General features: G+C 40.7%; 1 protein-coding gene across 3 annotated transcripts in view; it reads right to left on the minus strand.

Moving 5' to 3' along the window:
• The window catches only part of NR3C1 (nuclear receptor subfamily 3 group C member 1), a 166,878-nt gene that overhangs the window by 101,562 nt on the left and 40,475 nt on the right, over positions 1-24,841 (minus strand). The window lies entirely within an intron of this gene.

Consider the following 24,841-nt stretch of genomic DNA (forward strand, 5'->3'; position numbering starts at 1 on the left):
CCTAAAGTAAAGTGTTCAGCATCAGGCATTTCCAGCTGAGTAAAAAAGATCATACTTATAAATAAATGAACAAATAAATAAATAAATGGGACAAGGACTGACGATTGCCCCAAGGGTGAAACCCTCACCCCACCGAAGTCAAAAGCAAAACTCCCATTGACTTTAATAGGATTTCACCCAAAATATGACCTAACACCCTTTTCTCTTTGAAATGAGCTCCCTCCTCACGTTCATACCCTTGCTGCAACAATTAACTTAAATTCCACATTTAGCCTACAAAACATAATCACTCGGTGTGTCTGTTTTGTTTTTGTGACCAATATTCTGACGCTTCCATACATTTTCCAGTGTCATGTCCTGTTTAAGAATCCCAAATGATGGGACTTAACCCTCTTCCACTGAGACTATTTCCCAGCCTAATACATCTCACCCTCAGCCATATGGAGATGTACTATTGTCTCCTTGATCCATAAGAGGGTATGTGAATGAAGCCCCAAACGGCATTGTTTTCTCTGCTGATGTATCACTGAAATCTCGTTTATTATGCTGTTTAACATTCTCTCCTAGGTCCTGCTTTCTAGATTTCTCCTAGATGTTTCAAATTACATTTTTCTTCTCAAGCTGTAGAAGGAGGCTGCTGAATGTCACATTATTTCCTGACCACATTGTTAATCTATGCCCCTTTGTATTCTCTCTCTTCCTGCATTGTGCTCATAACTCCTCCCAATTTAGAACCATCTGTGAATCTCATTAGCGTGTTGTTTACTCCCTCCTTTAGAGCTTTCACAAAAGTGCATAATAAGGCCAATGCTAACACCCAGTGCTGCTTATCTCTACATGTTTGTCTCCACATAGTCATAGAAAACAGAGTAGGAAAAGACTCATCAACACCTGGCAGTTCAGAACTGCTCCGTACATCATCATCAAGTTTTATACACTTCGAATGATTGGATGGCTCTCACCACTCTTTTGAGATAATTCCCCATCTAACAGACCTCACTGTCAGAAATATTTTTGTGGTCATAGTATTCAGACCCCTCCCCCGCTTAATTTCATCCTATTGGTGCAAGTTACTATTTCTTCCCCCCAAAACCTTGAGAATGGAGAAATCTCTCCCACACACATTTCTACCTGCTTTACATTACATTATCTAATACTGGAGTTATAAATGTTCCAGTAGAATTGGTTAGGATGTCACAAATACAAGATTTCATCATTCTTTCTATCAAACCTGCCAGTGGTTCCTCGCTTCTCGTTCGCATGAAACATAAGCTGATTGTATTCACTTTCAAGGCTCTTCACTGACAATCCCCACCCTGCCTATCATCTCTCATGTGCTACTGAGTTGTCAGTCCTTGCTTCTGTTCAGCCCATGATGCCAGCCTTCACTGTCCACTTGTCAAATTTTCAAACACAGAAAATTTGTGCTTTCTCCCATACTGCCCTTCATACTTGAAAGGCACTTCCCATAAACCTCCACAGAGCTACCTCATTATCCTCCTTCAAAACACTGTAAGAAGAACCCTTTCCTGTGCCACGATGCCTACTAAAAAAAAAAAAGGACAATGATTAGGCTGCTACTGTGTAGAGACCACTGCTTATCGCCCTGACCAATACTGTCTTACTGTTCATTTGTACTCCCCCATCTGTGTCCATCTGTTATCTCTTGTATAATACTAAGTTTGAAGCCCTTTGGGATAGGGACCATCTTTTTGTTCTGTGTTTATACAACGCCTAGCACAACAGGATCCTGGTCCATGACTTGGGCCTCTATTCACTACAGTAATACAAATAATTTATTACTTGTATTAATAACTATTATTTGTATTATTGTAGTGTCTAAGAAACTCTGACCTGGACGAGACCCCACTGTGAATGGCACTGTACAAACACAGAACAAAAAGACAGTTGTCTTTCCAAGGCCTGTACCATGTACACTTTTATTTGGGACATAAAAGTTTGTAGCTCTTGTGGTTGCAAAAAAAGGCTTCCAAATGTGACAGCGAGATTATTCGCCTTGCGCAATAACTGGAGTTCTTTGAGATGCGTGTCTGTATGGGTGCTCCGCTTCAAAGGTGCATGGGTCATATGTGCTCATGATCAGAGATTTTCGGTAGCAGTGCCCATTCATCCTGCACATGCACCTTACCCTCCTCATACCCTATACTGAGGAATTATAGGGCTGCACAGGCAAACCGCCCTCAGTACCTTCACCACCACAAAGTCCCCCAGACAGAACTCTGAAGCAGAAAGCAAGGAGGGTGGATAGTGGAGCACCCATGGGGGACACATCTCAAAGAACTCCAGTTACTGCACAAAGTGAGTAACCTCTCCTCTGAGTGTCTCTATGTATGGTCCATTTCAGGTGACTTCTGAGCAGTAGCCTCGAGAGGAGGGAGCTTTGGAGTCAAGCCCAGTACTGAAGAAAAAAAGAGTGCATTCCCAATGGCAGCATCTAATCTAGAGAATGAACCATTGCATAATGCTTGGAAAGACCAAGTTGCAGCCTTGCAGATCTCAACAATGGGAATGTGTTTAAGTAACACCACGGAAGTAGACAGAGACCTTGCAGAATGAGCTAGCAACTTAGGAGGGGGATTGTAAATTGGCAGATTCGTAACAGGAAATAATATAAGTACAAATCCACCTTGAGAGTCTTTGGGTAGAAACTGCAGACCTGTTGGACCTTTCAGCAGCAAAGATGAACTGTCTGGAAGACTTTCTGAATGATTTGGTTTCATCCAAATAAAAGGCGAATACCTCTTGATGTTTAATATATGGAAGGTAGCATGGCTGTTTGGTTTCAGACAAAAAACGTAAAACTTGGTTAATGAAAAATTCAGGCAATACTTTTGGTAAAAATTTAGGGTGCAGTAATAAGGAGGCTTTATCTTTAAGAAAACTGTAAAGTGAGGGTCCACTATTAACATTCCTATTTCCCTGACTCTTTGAGTAGAGGTGGTGGCCACCAGGCAGCCATTTTCACTGAACAGTGAAGGGAACAAGTGACCATCAGTTCGAAGGGGGGTTTCATAAAGGGATTTAAGTACCACATTTAAATCCCGTATCTCTAATCTACAGAAAAAGGTTTCTCAATCCTTTAATGAATCTTGTTGTTCTGGGAAGAACAAACACTGAAAATCTCTCAACTAGGGAACAAAAAATCATTATAGCTGCCGCTTGTACTCTGACAGAGTTCATAGATAACCCTGATCCTTTTAATCCCAACAGATTAAAACAGACTAAAGGCATTGCTAGGGACACCAGTGATGGATTTCTTACATTTCTGGAGGTAAGTATTACATGTAAATATTTTCCTATTATTTAATAACACTTATATATATATATGTTATACCTCTGTGGAAGACTTTTTATTACCACGAGCAACGGAGTGACCAAGTCTTGACAAGAAGGTTGGGACGGAGAACGCAACTGGTTGCTTGAGAAAAAAGGTGGGGAAATGGTGGAAAACTGATCGCTGTACAAACTGTAAGGCAAATCAGATAAGGGTACCAGACCCATCTGGACTATGCTGAAGCTAGTAGAATAACCTTGGCTTTGTCTTGCTTGATCTTGTTTCCCACTTTCAGAATCATGGTGTTGGAGGAAATGGAGAAGGCTCCTTGTTCATGGAATAGAGAAAGCATCTCTCAGAGAGTGGGGGCCCAATCTGTCCCTCAAATACAAAGGTTTATATTTTTTGTTGGTGATTTTGGCAATCATGGAAACCCGTAAATCAAAAAAACCTGAGAGTCCCCAAGTCCAACTCTCAATCCTTGTCCTGGGAGAAGTGCCAGCTGAGGTAGTCAGCTGTGATGTTTTGTATGCCCAGAAGGTAAGCTGCCAAAATTTGGATGCAACTGGCTATGCACTAGCAATAATCTAGCTGCTCTACCACAAAGAGAAGGGGATATCACCTCACACCCCTCTGGTGATTGATATAAAACATGCAAGCTACATTGTCTGTCATGAATTTGATGGATGCATTCACGATTAATGGGTAAATGAGATTCCTGTGTAGATCACTGGACCTGAATGGCTTTTGTCCCTAAATTCTCTCCCTGGGGATGCATCTGTTGTTATGGTGATGACTGGAGAATGTTAAATGAAAGGAACACCTGCACAGACATTGTGAGGGTCCTTCGACCAATTGAGGGAATCTTTCACTTGTTGAGGAACCAACACCATTCTGTTTATTCCGTCTTTGTTTGGGGTATAAACTATTCTGAGCCATTTTTGGAAACAGCAGAGACATAACCTGGCATGTTTTATCACAAAAGATACAAGCTGCTGTGTGTCCTAGTAGCTGAAGACAATTTTTCGTTGATGTCTGTGACCTTATTTGAATCTTTGCAATTAGATTTATTAAAGTCATAAACTTGTGCTCAGAAGCTAGGTTCCGATGGTTACTGAAACTAATGAGGCTCCTATCCTTTGTACTGGTGTCAAAGTGGACTTTTTGACATTTGAGCTGGAGATCTAACCTGAGAAACAGGGACAAACTAGTCCTTATGACCAAAAGAACTTCATTGTAAGATCAGCCTTTGAATAGCCAATTGTCAAGGTGTGGAAAAACTATTATTCTCAGTTGACAAAGGCAGGCAGGCAGAGTCTACTGCCAAATCCATGGAGAATACTCTCAGAGCAGGGAAAGGGCCAGAAGGAAGGATGTGATAATGGAAATTATTTTGGCCAATCATAAACCAAAGAAATCTCTTGGGAGATGGGAGAATCACAATATGAAAATGTGTCCTGAAGGTCAAGGGCCAAAAACCAATCACCTGAAACCAACGATAGACCGTTGACCGGTGGGGTGGTTGACATTTTGATTGACATTTTGATGATGAGAATGGTGGGGTGGTTGAAGCAGGTGCAATGCATTGTCTCTTTCTAGTCTCTTCCTGGGTGGCTTAGTTAGGAACCGGAAAACTGGAGCAGGATCTCTGGGTCATCTGGATATATTATATCTCAGTTTGCTTGCAGGTGTACAAATCCCAAGAAATCACAAGATGGCCCCGGAGTCTTTCAAAGTGTGCAATGATTTGTCAGCTCTCTCAGCAAAGACTTTTATCCCATCGAAGGGAGGTTTCTCAACTGTATTTTGGACCTTCCTATAGAGCCAAGAGAGCTGGAGCCATGATGCCCAACACATGACAACTGCAGTAGAGATGGAACAAGCCGCAGTGTCAGCAGCATCTAGGGACGCTTGTACAGTCACTCTTATCAACAGCTGACTCTTGGCTATGATGCCCTGGAACTTTTCCCGATGTTCCATCAGGAGATATTCAATAAACAAGTTGAATTCTGAGTTATTGGTATGACTGTACTTTGCCATAGGAGCTTGATAGTTCATGATCCTGAACTGTAGGGTTGCAGGTGAATAAGCCGAAACCATAAAGGCATTTTTGATTCTTGTTATGTGAAGCTGATTTAGAGTGGTGCTGTCTGCCACATTTATTTACACCATCAACTACCAAGCAGTTAAGTGGAAGATGCGAAAATAAAAATTAGGAGTCCTTGGCTGGTATATAGTTTTTTAATCAGCACACTTACATGTAGATCATGCACTTGCCAGACTCTGCCACATGGTTTTGGCAAGATAGAGAATGGCTTTGCCCATAAATGAAGCCCTTTGTACACAGGGGGACATATGTAAAACATCCAGGAGTTTGAGCTGAAACTCTTGGATCTCTTCTAATTGAATCTTCAGTGAGTCTGCAACCCATTTCATAAGGTCCTGAACTTGCTTACAGTCATTGGCCATGAAGAGTGCGGGAGGCATAACAGCTTCATCTGTTGAAGATGAGGAGATGTTAGTTTGTTGAGTAGCTTCCTGTTCTTCAAAGGTCTCTTCCTGAAACTGAGGTGGCTGAGGAGGAACATATAGGGTAGGAGGCGGCTTGTCTTGACGAGAAATACTAGAGACTCATGAAAACTGCTGTCAGTAGGCAGCCTAATATGGCCACTGAGGGGGACCATAAGGCACAGGAGGTGGCATCCATTGTTTCTCATACTAAGGAGGCGGAGCATGAACATGTCCGTCATGAGAACAGTCCTTTTCCCCTGTCGGTATTAGGAAGGTAGCCCCTGTACTGGTAAGCAGGGGGGTCTTGCACCGAAATGTTAAAGTAAGATGAGAGGTCCTCCACAACATCAAAGGGAAGACCTCCGCTTGGTTCAGAAATTGGTGCAGAATTGGGGAGTACTGGAGAGAACTGCAATTGCAGTGGCCATGTCACCTTTGGTACCAATAAGTACCCACTAACAGGAGAGAGACTGGTTCAGAGACATACAGGTCCTTAAAATAGCTAAACTCTTGAGGTACTGGATGAGGTGCCAGAGACAAGGAAGAGGTCTGCTTCAATGAGTCTCCTGTAGTGGAAGTCATTGATACAGATGATGCTGACTGTCTCAAAGAGCAAGTAGCATGAGGTTATTTAGACTTCTGCAGTACCAAGGGAGTCATGTGGTGAGGTACTATTGATTGCAATATAGAGTCTATTGGTACTGTCTTGCCAGGAACCAAGTGTATCTTCTTGTTACTCCGCTCACGTTTTGACAGTACTGAAGATAATTTAGGTACTAAAGGCTGCTTGGAACCATGGCTGTTAGATGAACTTGGAGCCTTGGAAGCACAAATAGTATTGGAGGAGCCTAGAATCTTAATGGTATCATGCCTGGTACCTCAGGGTTCAGAAATGATCAATTTCGGTGGAGGCAGAGATCTTTTTGATAAAAGCTATTTGTGAGCAGAACTAGAACTCCTCTTCTTCAATACCTTCCTGTTACCTTCTGATGTCTTCCCTTTCCAAGATCATGATGACTGTGATGCCGAACCAGACAGGGCACTATGTTCACTGAAGGCTGATGTGCAGGGAGGGTTTCCTGATCCAGATCCAAAGCACAATGTAGAACTATTTAACTAATATCATTACCTAGGAACAAACTTACAGGATTTAAGTATGTGTTATGGCTTCAATGTACTCCTGTAACAGCTGAATGTACCAGAGACAACTGATAGTGGGTAGAAGAATAAAGATCACCCATAGTATGCTAGATATTTTTGGATCTGTTCAGCCTCTCATCAGCCTCCAGTCAGAGAAGTTCATAGAAGAATCATGATGCATCTAACTGGAAAACTCATCATTGTTTGAAAGACTGAAGCTGCTACTTGATTCCACTGAAAATATTTTCAGATATTTTAAAATATGAAACTTTGCGGTGTAGAGGAGACTTTTGGGAAATGGAAGCATTTTCACAGCTGCCAGGGAATAAAAGCTTTTGTTTGCAGTTGGCAAGCTTTTTCATGAAGAGTTTAGGCAAAAAGGCTTTTCCTTCTATGACTTGCCCCACCTTTCCCCAAACAGCACAAGAACTAGGGGTGAAATCTTGGCCTTATTGAAGCCAGTGTCAAACTGCCCATGGACTTCAATAGATGCTAGAATTCATTTTAGGAATGTGGCAGCTGCCTCGTAGTAACAGATCAAGAAGCTTCAAGAGTCATTCAATCAAAGAACAGACTGCAGTGCTGTTCAGGATTTTCAGCACTGATGTCAATAAAGAATACTTGGCTAATAGTGAATATAATGGGGGTCTAAAGGACAGGATGTTAATAAATAGTAAGTACTTAACCATTCTATAGCTCTATTCATGTTCACAGCACTTTATAGTAATTAACTAACCGTAACAATATTTCTGTGAGCTAGATTTTTTAAGCAGATGTGGAAACTGAGGACAAGAGTTAAGTGATATAGCCCAAAGCTATAGAGGAAGTCAATGTCAGACTGGTTCCTGGCCCTGTCTAATCCACTAGAGCAGTGGTTCCCAAACTTGTTCCATCGCTTCTGCAGGGAAAGCCCCTGCCAGGCCGGGCCGGTTTGTTTACCTGCCGAGTCTGCAGGTTCAGCTGATTGCGGCTCCCACTGGCCGCAGTTCGCTGCTCCAGGCCAATGGGAGCTGCTGGAAGCGGTGCGGGCCGAGGGACGTACTGGCCACCGCTTCCAGCGACTCCCATTGGCCAGAAGCAGCAAACCGTGGCCACTAGGAGCCACGATCGGCCGAACCTGCAGACTCGGCAGGTAAACAAATCGGCCCGGCCTGCCAGGGGCCTTCCCTGCACAAGCGGCGGAACAAGTTTGGGAACCACTGCACTAGAGCATGCCACTCATTTTCTATAAAGATTCAAACTACCTATGATAGATTCAGATGCCATACAGTCACCAAAGAAGCTTTAAGAACAAGGAATCACATATGATTATCTCATTTGTGTCAAATTTTGCTACAATATATAGCCTTTGAAGTAATGACTTGAAGGCATAGATATGATGTTTCTGTTGTACAGCTAACAGTATGATCCATCTGAGAAACATTAAAAAAATATCGAATTGATAAAGAAGAAAGTCTGCAGGCAAGGAACAAAGTGAGCATTGGTCCCAGGCCTAACTCCCTGTTCCACTAAGCTCTCGTTAAAGCCTGTGGTTAAGTGCATGTTTTAAAAGGGATTAACTTAAAACAAATTTATGGTTGTATAAGCAGTGCGATGCTAGTTATGCGATTAGGCATTACTTGTAAATCTATGCTACATTTGCTCTGCTTGCACACAACAAGCCACATTTAGCCTTTCATCTCTATAGAACCATTTCACAGCAAGCAGACAGAACGTTTGTGATTTCTAACTTGTTAAAAGCAGCATCTCATATACTTAGTAACAACTACAGAGTCTAGCTGAAAGAGGAGAGAAATAAACTAGTTTTTAAGAGTTACAATAATGCCTGAACTACGTGAAATTGCTATGGTTTTTAGGATTCAAAGTCTTGTGAGAGTCACTTTTCAAAGTTACAAAGAAAGTAACTTCCACAGTTATGATGTGATCAGGAAGTAGATTTGCAGAGTTGAAAATGCAAAGAAATAGCCAAGAAGCTACATATTTTATTCAAGATTAAAAGTCAAATTATTTTGACTACAAATATTTCAAGTCTCTAAAAGTATATTATATGGCTTTGTTTTTATATCTGTAGGCATCAGCAGCCATTTGTAAAAATGTAAGTTTACATTAATATCATCCTAATATAAAAAGCCTCTTTAGCTGGGTATTGGATCACTAGTCAGCATCAACCCGCACTATATTTAACTGCTAACAAACGGTGTACTTCAGAAGCAGATATTTAAGTGCGCTAGGAATCTTTCAGTGCACTTTTGATGTACATTTCATACATATCCTGTGACTGGTTTGGTTTTCCCATTTATTTGTATTTTATTTTTTAATTTAGGGACCAGTCAGATAGAGCTTGATCCTGCAAGGTGCTGAGGATCCTCAAGTCCCACTGATTTTAATGGGCATTGAGGATGTTAGCGACTCTCAGGAATGGCATCTTACCAAATCACACCTCTAGTATGGTTAAGAGCACTAGCAATTTAGTGGTGCACTACATAATATAGTTTCAACAGCCCCTAAAGTGCCAAGGCATAAGGGAAAAAAATCTAAACTATTAATACTAAAATGACAGTTTTCCCTTCTGAGATCATTAAAACTACCAACATAGATTAATGTTATATTTACTAAGAAATCTGGAATGGAAGGATGCAACGTCCACCTAACTGCTTTTCTTTTGCAATGGACAGAGAGAAAAGCCAAATAGAGACAAAGGTCTGTAGTTTTTCATCTTAATTGTAGATGGCTTATTTGAGTGAGCATTTCCCAGTATTGATAACTTGCAATTTTATCACAACTCTTGCAGTACTAGGCATTTTTCTTACAGCCCCAACTCATGGAATTATGCGAGACGCTCAGCTTCCATTATTTAAAAAAGAATTTCTAGCCTTTGGCTGTAGGTATAAAAACTTGAAAATCTATGAACTCTAAAGGCTCAAAAACTGGAAAACAAACACAAACAACACAGCATTTATTATTTTTCAACATCTCATGATTTTAGAGACCAAACTCATATTTTCAGATACCCGGTGTTAACAGTACTTCCTTCCTTCCTCTTGATGAAGATTTACAATTTTAGGTCCCGACTATGTAGCTGACCCTGGGCAGGAAGACATACAAGCCTCCTCCTCTAGTCAGCCCATGCCTCCACAGCCCTCTTGTCAAATTTTCAAATAAGCACCTTCATGCTTTCTCTCACGCTGCCCCTGACGTTTTGGAGTACTCCCCATAAACATCCACAAAAGTAACTCATTCTCCTCCAAATCCCTTCTTAAAACTCTCCTTTGCCATGATGCCTACAAAAATCTTGACAAAAGTTACACTGTTGCTGTGCAGAGACCACGTCCTATCATGCTGGCCAACACAGTCTCATTGTTTCCTTGTATTCCTCAGTCTGTACTATCTGTTGTCTCATATTATATGTAGATTGTATGCTCTTGTGGACAGGGAATATTTTTGTTTTGTGTTTGTGCACATCTAGCACAATGTGGTCCTGGGTCCATCTCTGGATTTGTAGGTGCTATGCTAATACAAATGATAAATATTAAGTGTGTAAAAACACTTCAAGCATTTTTGGGTAGGGACTGTGTCTCCATGTGTGTACATAGTACTCATCAAATCCTGAGCACAACTGGAATATAAATGGATTAATAATTTTAGCTAGTAGCTGGGAGCACAGAGTGAGTAAACAAAGGGAATTTATCACAATGATTTCTGTATATCGTATGTTTGTTTATACTAAGTTTTGTACTTACTAAAATAAAAAGCTTTAATGTTTGAAAACTGTTGAAGATGTAGAATAGAATGGTCTGATATGCCCAAATAATCATGTGAAAATCAAGCAAGATGTTTGGGGGGGAACAGTAGAGAGTTCTTACTGGACTAGACAATCAGAGTGAGAATACTGTCAAAAAGCTAGGGACAATGAATGTTAGGAAAAGTAGTTTTCACAGACTATATCCCCTTTAAAGTAAGATTGTTTACTCATCTGTATTACTGCTGGACCTTTCTAAAGCCACTAAATAGTGGACATTGTGTAATCCTATGTTATCCCTTTTTCCCCCTTCTCCGCCAAATGAAAAATGTGAAGCATTTTATCTCGTAATTTTATTTATTTTTGCGGACAGAGGGTGTTATAAATGAAGGAACCTCTTCTATTCCCTCCTCAGCCTTCTAGAATCTTACTACCAGCTCACAAAACGTATCCAGCTGCTAAAGCTGTTCTGTTTTTCCAGACCCCAGAATGCCGAATCTCCTCTGTGGTTAATGCCAAGTGAATGTCATTTCTGCGTAACTATCTAGTTTATACTATTTGGTTCCACTACCATAAAAAAATGTAAAGCAACCCCATAGTTGCCTGCAATGCATACTGTTGTGAAATGATAGTGTTTGGATGATAACCACCCTGTTAAAAAAAACCTTCCCCCCAGATTATAAAGAGGTGTTAAATTAAGTTGAAAACAGGATTTCTATAAAAGGCATAAGTAGGCCCGCCCCAAGTATGTTTGCATAGTTTCAGTTTTATTGCAAAGGCAGTCATAAACTTCCTACTTACCTCAATTAGCACATAATGCTTATTGAAAGCAAACTAAAGGGGCAAAAATATCAATCGTATCAAGATTTCTATTTAAGTAATAGCATGAATGCACAGTACAGTACATAGGTTTTACTGTATATATACAGTTCATTTTAAAAGGACTTTTGTTTCAGCATCCAAACAGACTTAACTCCTAGGTACATGCAATATTAGGTTCAAAGGACACCATCAAGGCTAGCAAACCTAAAATAACCTGGCCTATTTTACTCAGTTGTCTGGGACTGAAGAGCTCACCATTTGGAATGCAGAACAGAGAGAGATCCGTGTTGTTCAGAGCAAAAACAAGAGGCACAACTGTGAGGCCCAGTATACTACTAAAAGTTTTGTGAGCTATGGCTGTTAGGGGTTTAAAAAAAAATATCACACCCCTATACAGCTATGCCAGCAAAAGCCGCAGTTATACAAGCAAAAAAAGCCCCTTATAGCTTATTTTGCTTGGGGGAACTTGTATAAGCTGCATCTCCACAAGGAAATTTTGCTGGTGTAGCTATACCAGTAAACCATTTCTAATGCAGGCAAGACCAGAGTCTCATTGTAATAAACTAAGTGATCTACAGTATATAAAAGATGTGTGTTTCATATGCCCAAGTTACCAGTTTATCATAAATCTCTCAGTAAATCAAGGCTATTTTAACCATTTTCTAAAAAGAAGAATGGAGGAGCAGAAATATATCCTTGCAATCCTGAAAGGTGTAAAAACACCAGAACACATTAAAAATCAATCAGAGACAATTCTCAAGGTAAGCCAACTTCTAGGACTACCAACCTCAACACTGTCCCTTTAAGACTTCTAAATAAACATATGCAGCTTTCAAACAGTTTTAGAAAAAAATTCTTGAACATTAGTATTTGATTATCTCCACTCCCCATTTTTGTATTTATGCCAGAGATGCTATCTAGCAAGTTTTTCCCAGAGAACGCCGCTGATCTTATTTTTTGCATTTGAAAGGAAATGAACGAGTTAAAAGACATTTTTCTAACCCTGAGTGCAAGTCACAAGCTTCAAAGTAACCTGGACACCAGCTGGCAAAGAGCCTATTTACAGTAAGTTGTTTACTTGCTGTCCACCAATCATAAATACAAAAAATGAATCCATGAGTCCAAAGAGAATGAAGGTTTCTGCTAAAAAAGAAAAGAGGAACAAAGTAATGATCCAGACATTCAAGCTTGATTAGCATTTTTGGGCTGCTGCACCACACATATTGCTGTTACAATCAATTCCAATTAATGCAGGCCAACACTTTTTAAAAAAAAGATGTGCATCAAACTGCTATGTTAATCAAGCTAAGAATAGACAACCTATATATCAGAAGAGGTATAAATATTTAGGTACAAGTAGGAAGTGTGTTGTTAAAGCAGAAGTGAGCAAACTATGGCCCATGGGACTGTCCTACCCGGCCCTTGAACTCCTGGCCCGGGAAGCTAGCCCCCAGATTCTCTCCCACTGCTCCCCTTCCCCGCAGTCTCATCTCACTGCGCCGCAATGCTCTGGGCGGTGGCAGGTGCTCTGTGCTGTGCGGCTGCCTCTCCTGGTGCAGCTGCGCTGCCAGCCACCAGTGCTCCAGGCAGCGTGGTAAGGGGGAAAGGAGTGTGGGGGGAATTTGGACAGAGGGCAGGGGAGTTTGGGGGGTAGTCAGGGGTGTGGATGGGGGTTGGGGTGGGGAACAGGGGGTTGAATGGGGGCAGGGGTCCCGGGGGGGCAGTCAGGAAGGAGAGGAGGGGTTGGATGGGGCGGTTAGGGGACAGGGAGATGGATGGGCAGGGATCCGGGGGCGGCGGGGGGAGACAGTCAGGAAGGAGCGGGTGGGTTGGATGGGGTGGAGGGGCAGTTAGGGGCAAGGGGTCCAGGAGCAGTCAGGGAGAAGGGGTGGTTGGATGGGGCAGGGGTCCTGGGGGGAAATCAGGAAGGAGAGGGGGGTTGGATGGGGTGGCGGGGGCAGTTAGGGGTGGAGGGTCTGGGGGTGGTCAGGGGACCGAGAGAAGGGGGGGTGGATGGGGGCAGGGGTCCCTGGGGGGCCGTCAGGGAACAAGGGGGGTTGGATGGGGCACGAGTCTTAGGGAGGCCGTCAGGGGGCGAGAAGCAGGGGGGTTGGGGGCTGGGCCATGCCTGGCTGTTTTGGGAGGCACAGCCTCCCCTAACCATCCCTCCATACAATTTCAGAAACCTGATGCGACCCTCAGCCCAAAAAGTTTGGCCGCCCCTGTGTTAGAGAGAGACAATGTTGCTGTATATGCTCACATTTAAAGGGTAATGATTATACTTTAAGATGTATGTGGAATTTTAAGGTTATATTTATTCTGTTTACTATTAAGCTTTTTATTTATATTTGCAGTATGTGTGAAAGCGAAATAGAAGATTTATTCCTCCTTTCCCTGAGGTCAGGGTTGTGTGCTCCCCCAAGCAGGGAGTAGGTAACCAGACAGAGCATAGCAAGAAATGTATCTCCTCCAGTTGCTTACTTTTGTAATTTCATTTCAAGACTCACAATATTCAATGTTTTTTTTAGAGCCCCAGCAGCTAGAATCTGGTTTCACAAGAATCTCTGATTTCATTTTTAAAAAAGCTTTAGCAGTCATGGCTGCAGAGAGAAGCTTGAAAGTGAGAGTGAACATTACAACATCAGAAGGCAAATAAAATCCAATTAAAAAAAAACAACAGAAAACAAAATAAAACTCAGTTTTTAAGTCCATCTTATAATTTTTGAGATCTTGGGATTGGCAATACTGTGCCAGGCTGTTAGTTATGTCATTGACTGTTGCAATGTTATTGACTGATCATCAGTCGGGAGATTCAAAAGCCTTTCAGCTTGCTCGCTCGCTCTTACACACACACACACACACACACACACACACAGAAGTGTGTGTATTAAATAATTGTGTATGTGCTATATTCCTGTACAAATAAAACCTAAAAGGATTTAAAATAATTTAAAAAAAAACAACCAAAAAAAACCAAAACAAAAAAAACACTGTCCTTATAATTTCTGAACTAGCTACTGAACGAAAGAACAGAAATACAGCCAAGAGTTTATTTTGCACTCCAGTGTGTCCAGAACAAGATTCCATGATGTAAATCAGGAAAGCATCCTGTGGAGCCTACTTTGCTCTGCTAGAGGAGCAGAGCACATTTCCAGTTACTGCTTGGTGATCCCAAGATAGATGGCATGCCTGACGTACAGACCACTCTTTTTGGGGACACAGTGTGAACTTGCCATTACATAGACACATCCTAGTATTAATATTCATTCACACACACTCTTTTGCAACTACAAAGATTTAAATTATATATAGTTTATTGTTAATGTTATTTAAGCAGATTAGTTCAGCATATTTCAATGCTCCAAATTTTACAAAATAAGTGTTCAGTAACACAAACATGGTTTAATAGTTATGGGGTTAAGTGGCATCCAGGTTTCAAAGAACCAGTTTCTCACAACCAGTCAAGGCTTGTTGCATTCTGGCAGAAAAGTACAAGTGATTTCAGGACCAGCATAAGTTTAAAAGCACTGATTTTGGACCACGTATCAAAAAGAGAAGTCTTCAATCCCTTTATAGGTGATTTGTATTCATTTGAGGTTGTGGAAGGTCATAGTTTATTTGGCAAGCATATACTCTGTGGGTAATTGTAACTAGTGACTCCAACTCCTTGAGAGCTAATCTTTGTGCTACTACAATTCACATTAAATAATACTAATTACAAGGCTCACATCTCATTCATAGACTCATAGATTAAGGTCAGAAGGGACCATTATGATCGTCTAGCCTGACCTCCTGCACAACACAGGCCACAGAATCTCACCTACCCAGTCCTGTAACGAATCCCTGACCTATGTCAGAGCTACTGAAGTCCTCAATTCATGGTTTAAGGACTTCAAGGTGCAGAGAACCCCCAGCAAGTGACCCATGCCCCACGCTGCAGAGGAAAGCAAAAAACTCCCAGTGCCTCTTCCAATTTGCCCTGGAGGAAAATTCCTTCCCAACCCCAAATATAGCGATGAGCTAAACCCTGAGCATGTGGGCAAGACTCATCAGCCAGACACCCAGGAAAGAATTCTCTGTAATAACTCAGATCCCACCCTATCTAATGTCCCATCACAGGCCATTGGGCATATTTACCACTAATAGTCAAAGACCAATTAATTGCCAGATTCTTTTATGGCAGAATCAACATGTATGTAGCTCAGGGGTGGGCAAACTGTGGCCCGTGGGCTGGGGCCGGCCCACCAGTCGTTTTAATCCGGTCCTCAAGCTCCCACTGGGGTTTGCCCAGCTCCAGCTGGGGAGCAGGGTCGGGGGCCACGCCATGCAGCTGTCAGAAGCAGTGGATGGCCCCCCCTTCCGGCTCATAAGCATAGGGGCAGCCCGGGGCCTCCACTCTGCAAGCTGCCCCCGCAGCTCCCATTGGCCAGGTACCATACCAAATGGGAGCTGCCAGGGTTGGCACCTGCGGGCGGTGCAGCGTGCAGAGCCACCTGGCCACGCCTCCACGTAGGAGCTGGAGAACGGACATGCCGCTGCTTCCAGGCGCCGCTTGAGGTAAGAGCCGCCTGGAGCCTGCACCTCTGAGCCTCTCCCCGTGCCCCAACCCCCTCCCCCAGTCCTGATCCCCCTCCCACCCTCTGAACCCCTCAGTGCACCCTCCTACACCCCAAACTACAATCCTCAGTCCCACCCCAGAGCCCACACACCCCCTCCTCCACCCGAAGCCCCTTCCTGCACCCTGAACTCCTCATTTCTGGCCCCACCCCAGAGCCCGAAACCCTAACCAGAGCCCTCACCCCCTCCCGCACTCCAACCCCAATTTTGTGAGCATTCATGGCCTGCCATACAATTTCTATTTCCAGATGTGCCCTCAGGCCAAAAAATTTGCCCACCCTGGTGTAGCTAGCTGTCCACTCCCTGTGCTCCTTCTGGATTGTACTCTTCATCAGCCAAATTCTAATACAAAATCTTAGTGGCACTATAGCAGAATAATTTCCTAAATGTACAGCATGTGTAACAGTCAAATGTGCTAATCTGTTGATACCAGAGGGTATGGCGGTCACTGACAAATATGGCAATTTCCTGTTGAAGAGACCTTATAAATTAAAGTTTAAGTGTTGTGGCGTCCACTGTACTAAACAAATGGTTTATATTCTATTGTGATCCAGGTTTGTATACTCAAGGGAGAAGATGTGATGGATGTGAGACTTGGGGGGTTCAAAAAGACTATATTGAACAAGAAAACACTTTTTGTTCCAAAAGTCCAACGTGGTTTTCCCAGAGAATATCAAAGGTGGGGTGAATGCAAATTGCCTACCTCCTGTTCTGCAAAAACCCAGTCTTTTTAAGTTACACCCTGAGGAGTAGGCCTTTGTCTGCTGATCCCCTGTTACATGACTAGGGCCATACCAAATTAACAATCCATTTTGGTCAATTTCACAGTCATAGGATTTTAAAAATCGTAAATTTCATCATTTCAGCTATTTAAATCTGAAATTTCACGGTGTTGTAATTGTAGGGGTCCTGACACAAAAAGGAGTTGGGGGAGCACAATGTTATTGTAGGGGGGGTTGTGGCACTGCTATTCTTACTTCTGTGCTGCTGGTGGCTGGGTGCTGCCTTTAGAGCTGGGTGCCTGGCCCACTGCTGTCACTCTCTGGTTGCCCAGCTCTCAAGTCAGCGCAGAAGTAATGGTGACAATACCGTGATTGCCCCAAATAACCTTATGACCCCCGTGCAACTCCTTTTTGTGTCAGGACCTCCAATTTGGGAAACACTGGTCTCCCCTGTGAAATCTGTATAGTACAGGGTAAGAGCACAGTATGTATAAACTGTATAAAGAAAAGACCTAACTATTGATGGTTGTTCTAGTTCCGAATTTGCGACAGCTATGATTTTGTAACCGCGGGATACCATATTGGTCTTTGTGGCTTATAGTGGACTGCTAGATGCATTAGGGATTATTTGGATTTTATGTAAAAGGATAAGATGTAGAAAAGTTTCAGATTTGACTACTGTAGAAAGGTGGGATCAGTAGAGGTGCTTTCCTATGGAAGGCCGCTGATTTATATGTAGCTGACTGAAAGGGGACTTGAGCAGGAATTATGTCTGAGACTGGATGTATTTCTGTTAAGGGTAAACTGGTTACATAGTTTTTCTGCAAGGAATGGTGTAGTTGGGTTATACAAGAAACATAGCTCATAAGATGTACAGAGCATCCACAGTACATGGCTGTAAGGGTGGCTCAGGCTATAGTTATAGAACAATGAGGGACAAAGGGGACTAGGATTGGGCAAAATGAAATTGCCTTTATGTGGAATCTTAACTTCTATTCCTGATTTTCAATCTATGACATTCTAATGGGGTTCTTTTTCCTTAAAGTGGGTGTTTTATTCCAAATAGTGACTTCATAAAAATGAAATAATGGGGCATCATTTATTTGCGACTCCTGATCAAATCTGTTTCATTTACAATGTAAAGAGATGTTTATTTTTTTTCTAATGGCAAGCACTACACACTCTACCTGGAATCTAACCAGCTGGATGGGTTATTTCTGGCTCACACATCACCAACAATAAATATTCTAAAATCAAAATGGCATCATCAGTTCTCTCAATACATGACCTGGGATAGAGTACAGCTTAGTTTCCAGTTGTCCTGTATCCGCAGCACGAACAAGATTAAAAGATAGTGAAAAGTAACGTTAGTAAGAAATCATCATTTTTACACTAGGATAATGATTCTTCTGCCTCCTGTGCACATAGGATTTTTCTTTTTCCTCAGCAAGTATATTACACAGGTGAACTATTTGTACTCTACACCTTCTCAAAGAGCGTGCTTCTCAAAGCACTACAAAAATTTCAAAACAAGAAAAGTGACAGATGCACAGGGAAGATGCTCCTAACTAAAGAACATCACATTGACAGCTGTGAAGTGACCCTGTCTTGACTATACCTTCAATACTAAAACAAATAAAGAAAGAAAGACAGACAAAACAGAGACTTAGCCAAATCAATAGATCCCATAGAAAGAGTAACCAGTCAAGAAAATATTGTTGGATCAATACTGAGAAAAGAACCAACTCCCAATACACACACAGTTCAAAACCGAAGTACTGTATAAAAAGAACTACAGTGATATAGGAACTCTTCTTTGTGTATGTTTTGTATTTATATTATATAAATATAGAATATATATGGAAAGAAACTGGCCCCACAAACTCCAAACAGAAACTCTATAACACATTCATGAAAATAATCTGGAGAAAAAAATTGTAAATTCCTTATATTTGCATGATTGAATCCATGAAACAGCAAGCAGATACAACAATGGGTGCTATATTAAAGCATATCAAAGTTATAATGTTGCCATCAGCAACTTATAGGCCTTGCCTCATTTGTGCTTATGGCAATTTCTTGAAAGGATAAGCCAAATTATGTATTATGTTCACAGCAATAAATATGAAGTCAGCAAAACAAGCTTTAGCAATTTAATGTGTGCATCACTTATTGTTAGTCTACTCAACCACATCATAAGTTCAAAGCTTTTATCTTATAGATTTCATCAAAGCCATGTTTACATTTAAAACTCAAGCATCTACATACTCTTCAGCATCAGAAAATATCAAATAAACTCCAGGTAATTCACTGTTTTTTCCAGAGTGAAAAATAAGTGCATCTTTAAATAGCAGCAAAAATCAGGATTTTGTAACTAAATGCACCAGTGCACCAAATCCATTTGCTGTCACTTAAAATTAAATAGTTAACACTCCATTTCCATAGTATCCGAATACCTAGCAATCTTCAATGTATTTGTCTCCACAATATTCTAAAGGTTGGGAAGCACCTTTATCCGCATTTTACAGAACCAAGGAACAGAGACACTAGGGGACAGATTTTTAAAAAGGTACTTGGGACTCTAAGTATATTTAAAAATCTGGCCTTAAGTGCTCAAAGTCACATAGGAAGTCTGTTGCAGACTATTGCCCTAAATATTGGACCCTATTTTTTTTTCAGTGCCCAAAAATAAGGAGGCAAGAGATAAAAAAAAAAATCTTCAAAAGTACCTAAATCCCACTGACAGTCAATGGGAGTAGGCAACCTAAATAACCTTTGAAAAATGGGATTTAGGCCTGTTTGAAAATTTTACCCAAGGTATTTACCCCAAAAGAGTCTAGGTTAGACTTGTTATGAGCGAGGGTAAGTAACAAAAAATGGGTGTGGAGAGCAAAGAGCAGAGTTGCAAGAAGAAGATCACACAGTTAACTCAGCATATCTTGAATGATACTAAACTTGTGTGTACATGTATCCACACACTAAAATACAAATTTAAGAACTTCTGTTTAATAACCATACAACATTATTTTTCACGTACATATACACACAATATATACTTACATACAAATATATGTAGTATGAATTCACGCATTTCTGGTGACCCTCACAACAGCAGGAGTGAGCTTTTAGGAGGGATTTGAATGAAAAGAGGGAGGTGGTTTTGCTAACAATTTAAGAACAGCCTGCACAAGTATCCAACAAATCTTTTGAACTAATTTAATCTGTATACTTCACAGATACCGTATTTAAGATTTGATCAACATTTTCAAAAATAGCTGGCAATTAACAAGTATGTACAAATACACCTACACTAATCAAAAGGGAGGGTGATTAAAGGTAAATTTGCATGCTCGTTCTCTGACAAAAATGTGGTATGATTATTAGCAAGAACTCCTCATTTAGTTCAATAAGAATTAGGAAAAGCACCCTGTCTGGAAAGAAAAAATCAGTTGTTAAAGTGCAGCAATCCAAAACTATGTCCAATGTTTTTCCATCCAAGAGACAGTTCTACTGTATGAATTCCAATTATGGGAAACTTGATTAAGATGCATGAATGTGGAGAAGCTAAAATGTAATGCAGCCTACTGTATATTGGCTGCACATATGGAAAATTATTTGGACAGTCTTTTTAGATTAGTGCTGAGAGAAGAGGATTTAGATGGGGACTGGCTGGATCCCAGGATAAGGTTAACTATTTGATGCCAGGGGTCTGTGTATGTCCATTCCAAAAACACTAATCAGCATTCCCTCCCACCTCCCAACCCCACTTCCGCACCAAAATGCCAGACTTGGTGCAATCGATTTTAAAACTACAGGAAGCAGAAAGCAACATGAAGTACAGCTAAGAAAAAAATTAAGTATCATCTGTATAAGAGTAGACAAACAAGAGTGCTGAACTGGATCCTTTGCTTTTAGAGAAAAGATATGGAGTTAATGATACTGTTGGAATAACTGCAACATTGTTTTAACAAAGAAAAAATGATTAGGAGTTTAAAGTACCAGGACACACCACACACCAAAGGGGGAAATAGTACAACAGAGCTGGAGAGGGCTGGCAATATTAGTGGAGGATAATGTTAAAAATCTGTGGATGAATGATATGAATGTTTTGGCTGACACATCAGAAACAGAGAAATTAAGGACAATAAAGAGTCATAATTCTTGAATGTTGCTATATCAATCTGAGGCAGAAACTAGAGGAAGATGATCAGGAAATACTGTAATAGATAGATATGCCAATCAAATGGCCAGGACTTTGATCATGGGAGATTTTAACTACAACAGATACATATCGCAGAGGCAGGACACAGGTTTCAAAAGTGAAATAATTTTCTTATGCTTAAGGCCCTACTTGAATTGCAGGATGATTGTCAAATAATTGCTGCTGAGTTGCGGACAAGACATAGAAAAACATGAAGAAGTAATAACAGACCTTTACTAATTGTGGTAATTTGGAAAAGCCAGATGACTCAGTATCAGTGACCTATCCTTTTCATTATTTACTCCTCCCCCAATATTTAGGTCAACTGACAAATTAATCAAAGATAATTTTCTATTTTCTTAAGTTGTTAAAAATATTAAATGCAACGGTCCAGTGATCATTATTTTATTGTATTTGAAATCCTCATGAGAGTAAATGATAGAATATTTCTGATTTATAGAAGTGATTTATGGGTAAACGAAAAATATCCTAAAGAATTTTGACTGGAATCCAATTCTATACTATTGCAGGAAAGTGATAATTTCAGAAAAACCTTTGAAACATTAATATTTATCCCAGTATAAATGAAGAAGGGAAAAGAAGCCAGAAAAGCTGAGTAGGGATGTAAGAATTAATACACACACACACACACACACACACACGGCAAAAGGCTTTTTTAAAAATGTTAATTATTTGGTGACGTATATTAAAATAAACAGCAAGTTAAAATCAGGAGTGAAACAAGTATTACATATTAAAGTGCAGATAATGTTAAAAATGAAGAAATCTCAAAAATATAATGTATATGAAAATTTTCACATTAACATAAAAAAGAAACTTTCCTGCACTAAGATAGCCTAAGAGCTTGTCTACACAACCCTGCCATATGGACCACAGAAGTATAGAGTGCAGCACACACTGAAGTGTTGTAAGGCAACTCCCTGAGTAGACCCTGCTGCCATGAACTGAAACGTACTTCGTTCATGTTTCAAACAGGACTACATTAATGCAAATTTTTAGTTCACGCTAACAGGGTCTACAAGGGCACTATAATACAGCACTTCAGTGTATGATGCAATTCCCGCACCCCCATAGTCCACACTGCAAAGCCATGTAGACAAGCCCTAAGTCACCTTGGAAAGTGGGACTATAATTACAATGAATATAGTTCTCTCTCATATACACATTATTCTGATCACTTGACTTGTATTTTACATTCAATTCTCTTTGAGGCAGGGGCTTGTTCTTATACAAACACACAAACCAGATTGTACTGCAATAGTGCCCCAGCACTCCAAACAACTAAATTATCCAAAAAACCAAAACCCTTTACAAGTGTTTTATGATAGTTGATATGAAACTGAATAATGGACAGTGAATAGATTTGATGCATCAGCTAAGGCAATGTATGCAGGAGCAATCTACCATTTAAATCTTTGTGAATTTTTAAACCTATGTCCATCATCTTAAGAGAGTCAATTACAACATTTAGAACTATAAGCTATTAATAAAGCCTTATAGGGTTCTGGGTGCAATCCAGACCAGTGAGGGGTGCAACTCTGTGTGCCTTACAATGCCCTGCTGCTATAGCTCCCAGCCTGGGACACTCAATTAGCCTACAAGCATGCAGGTTCTGTGTGCGCATGTACACGTGTAGACAGCCCTGGTTCAGCAGCAACGACCCAAGCAGCTTATCTACACTCTTGCTTCCGACAGGTTTCAGAGTAGCAGCCGTGTTAGTCTGTATTCGCAAAAAGAAAAGGAGTACTTGTGACACCTTAGAGACTAACAAATTTATTAGAGCATAAGCTTTCATGAGCTACAGCTCACTTCATCGGATGCCATCACGAAAGCTTATGCTCTAATAAATTTGTTAGTCTCTAAGGTGCCACAAGTACTCCTTTTCTTTTTACTCTTGCTTCCATCAGCCTTGGTTACAACTGCAAAGTGACTCCAACACACTCCCATTTCGAAGTTTCCCCAAAACTGTGTGCTCTGTAATGTCCAGCCCTCTCCTAAACAGTTCAGAGAAATAATATGGTCCATTTCTTCCAAAGACACAAAAGCTCATCACAGCTTATTATTTTAACTAGGGTAAATACACCCTTCAGTTTAAACAGCATTAAGTTGGTTTATAGTACAAACATAACAAATTGATTAACAGTAGGACATAGGTTAAGTGATGTCAAATAAAAAAACAAAGTTAGAAAGTGTTACAAGCAAATAAAAGTGAAAAATCATCTAACAGTCTAAAACAATCTAGCAAGATACAAACTTTGTTCATGATGGGTTTCTCTCACCAGTCATTCTTCATCCCAGCCATGGCTGACTTTCCCTCAGTCAGGACCTTCCACAGAAGTACGCAGTGCTGGCTTCCCTTGTCTTCTTAGGTGAAAGATCTTTGTCTAAGTATGTTTCTCACCCATATTTAGTTCCAGAGACTCCAACCCTTCGTCTCCCTATGCTGAAGGGCCCATCTTTCTCAGGTTGCAAGAGCTCTGGCCTCTTGTGTCTGTCTAGTGATGGAAGCCAAAGATAGCTTCTGTCTTTGCTTATCTCTTCCAAAGTTTAAATTACTGTTTCAAGAGGTAAGATGACCTCATGCTGTTCTTCCCTTTCTGTGGGCTTCCCATCCCCCTGTATGTAAATGGGGCTTCCATTGTTTTGATTCCACCACGCTTAAATTACATAAGAAGCAGGTAAATAGCTCCTTCCCTCCTGTCTGGAAAGGATCTGTTTCTTCCTGTTAGGCTACAACCTTTAAAACATAATATCATTACCTACCCAAATTTCCTCATATCGTGTTAATACACATTTCACACTGAAATTTATCACCAGTGTGTCATTAGCTTCCAGACAAGACCTCACTCTAGACAGTCATATAATACAGTAATATTGTATTCAGCTGATTCAATTGTTCATCCCTTGAGGTTCAGCCTCCCACCTGCTCCTGTCTTTACAGAGCAGTAAACCTTTGAAATGGATTCTTGTGAGGGTTACCACTGGAAGTAAAATTTATTCAAGCTGTGAAGAAGGCGACATGGAGTCTGGTGGTGAAGGAAGCGCCATGTCTTTCCTCCCCAACTTGTGTTTACTGAAAGGCAAATTGTTGTGTTTCCTGCCATCTCCTCCCACTGCTGTCCTGATGGTCCTATTTATTCCTTATATATAAACTGAAGTAAATACACATTACTTTGTTTAGGATAGACCTGTTTATCAACCCCCAAACATACCTGGTTTACACACATTTTAGTCATAATTCTAGTATGTATCCATAACTTGATAGCTGCTGCGTACGTACATCATGCAAGAACATTAATGATCTGTGAGTTATTAGTTTTCAAATGATACTTCACTTCACAACACATATTTTGTACAAAGATTATTATAATATTGTGTAGGCCAGGGTATGAATACTTGGGTGCTTAGTGTCAGAAAATCACAGTTGAAGTAAAATAGCATCGTTTCCTATCCATGAATAAAAGATACAAGTGATCTCAAACAGATGCAAAGGGCAAGAAAAACAAAACTGATGCTTGAACTAATTCAGATGGAAAGATTCTCATTCCCCTCCACCTTACAACAATGAGGAAGAAATCACTGGGCTGATTTGTATGCATCCTTAAGTTCATGTGCAGTTCTGCTGTAGTGTTGGTTTGGTGATGCAGACTAAGGCTATCATTCAAACAGAAGTACGTCCAAGAAAGGTAAGTAGGACACTTAAAAAACAAGAAACAAAAACAAAAACAAACAAAGAATTGAGAATTACCTGAGAATTACCAGAATGAAAAGCA

The sequence above is a fragment of the Dermochelys coriacea genome, chromosome 8 (assembly GCF_009764565.3).
Source record: "Dermochelys coriacea isolate rDerCor1 chromosome 8, rDerCor1.pri.v4, whole genome shotgun sequence".
Taxonomy (NCBI): Eukaryota; Metazoa; Chordata; order Testudines; family Dermochelyidae; genus Dermochelys; species Dermochelys coriacea.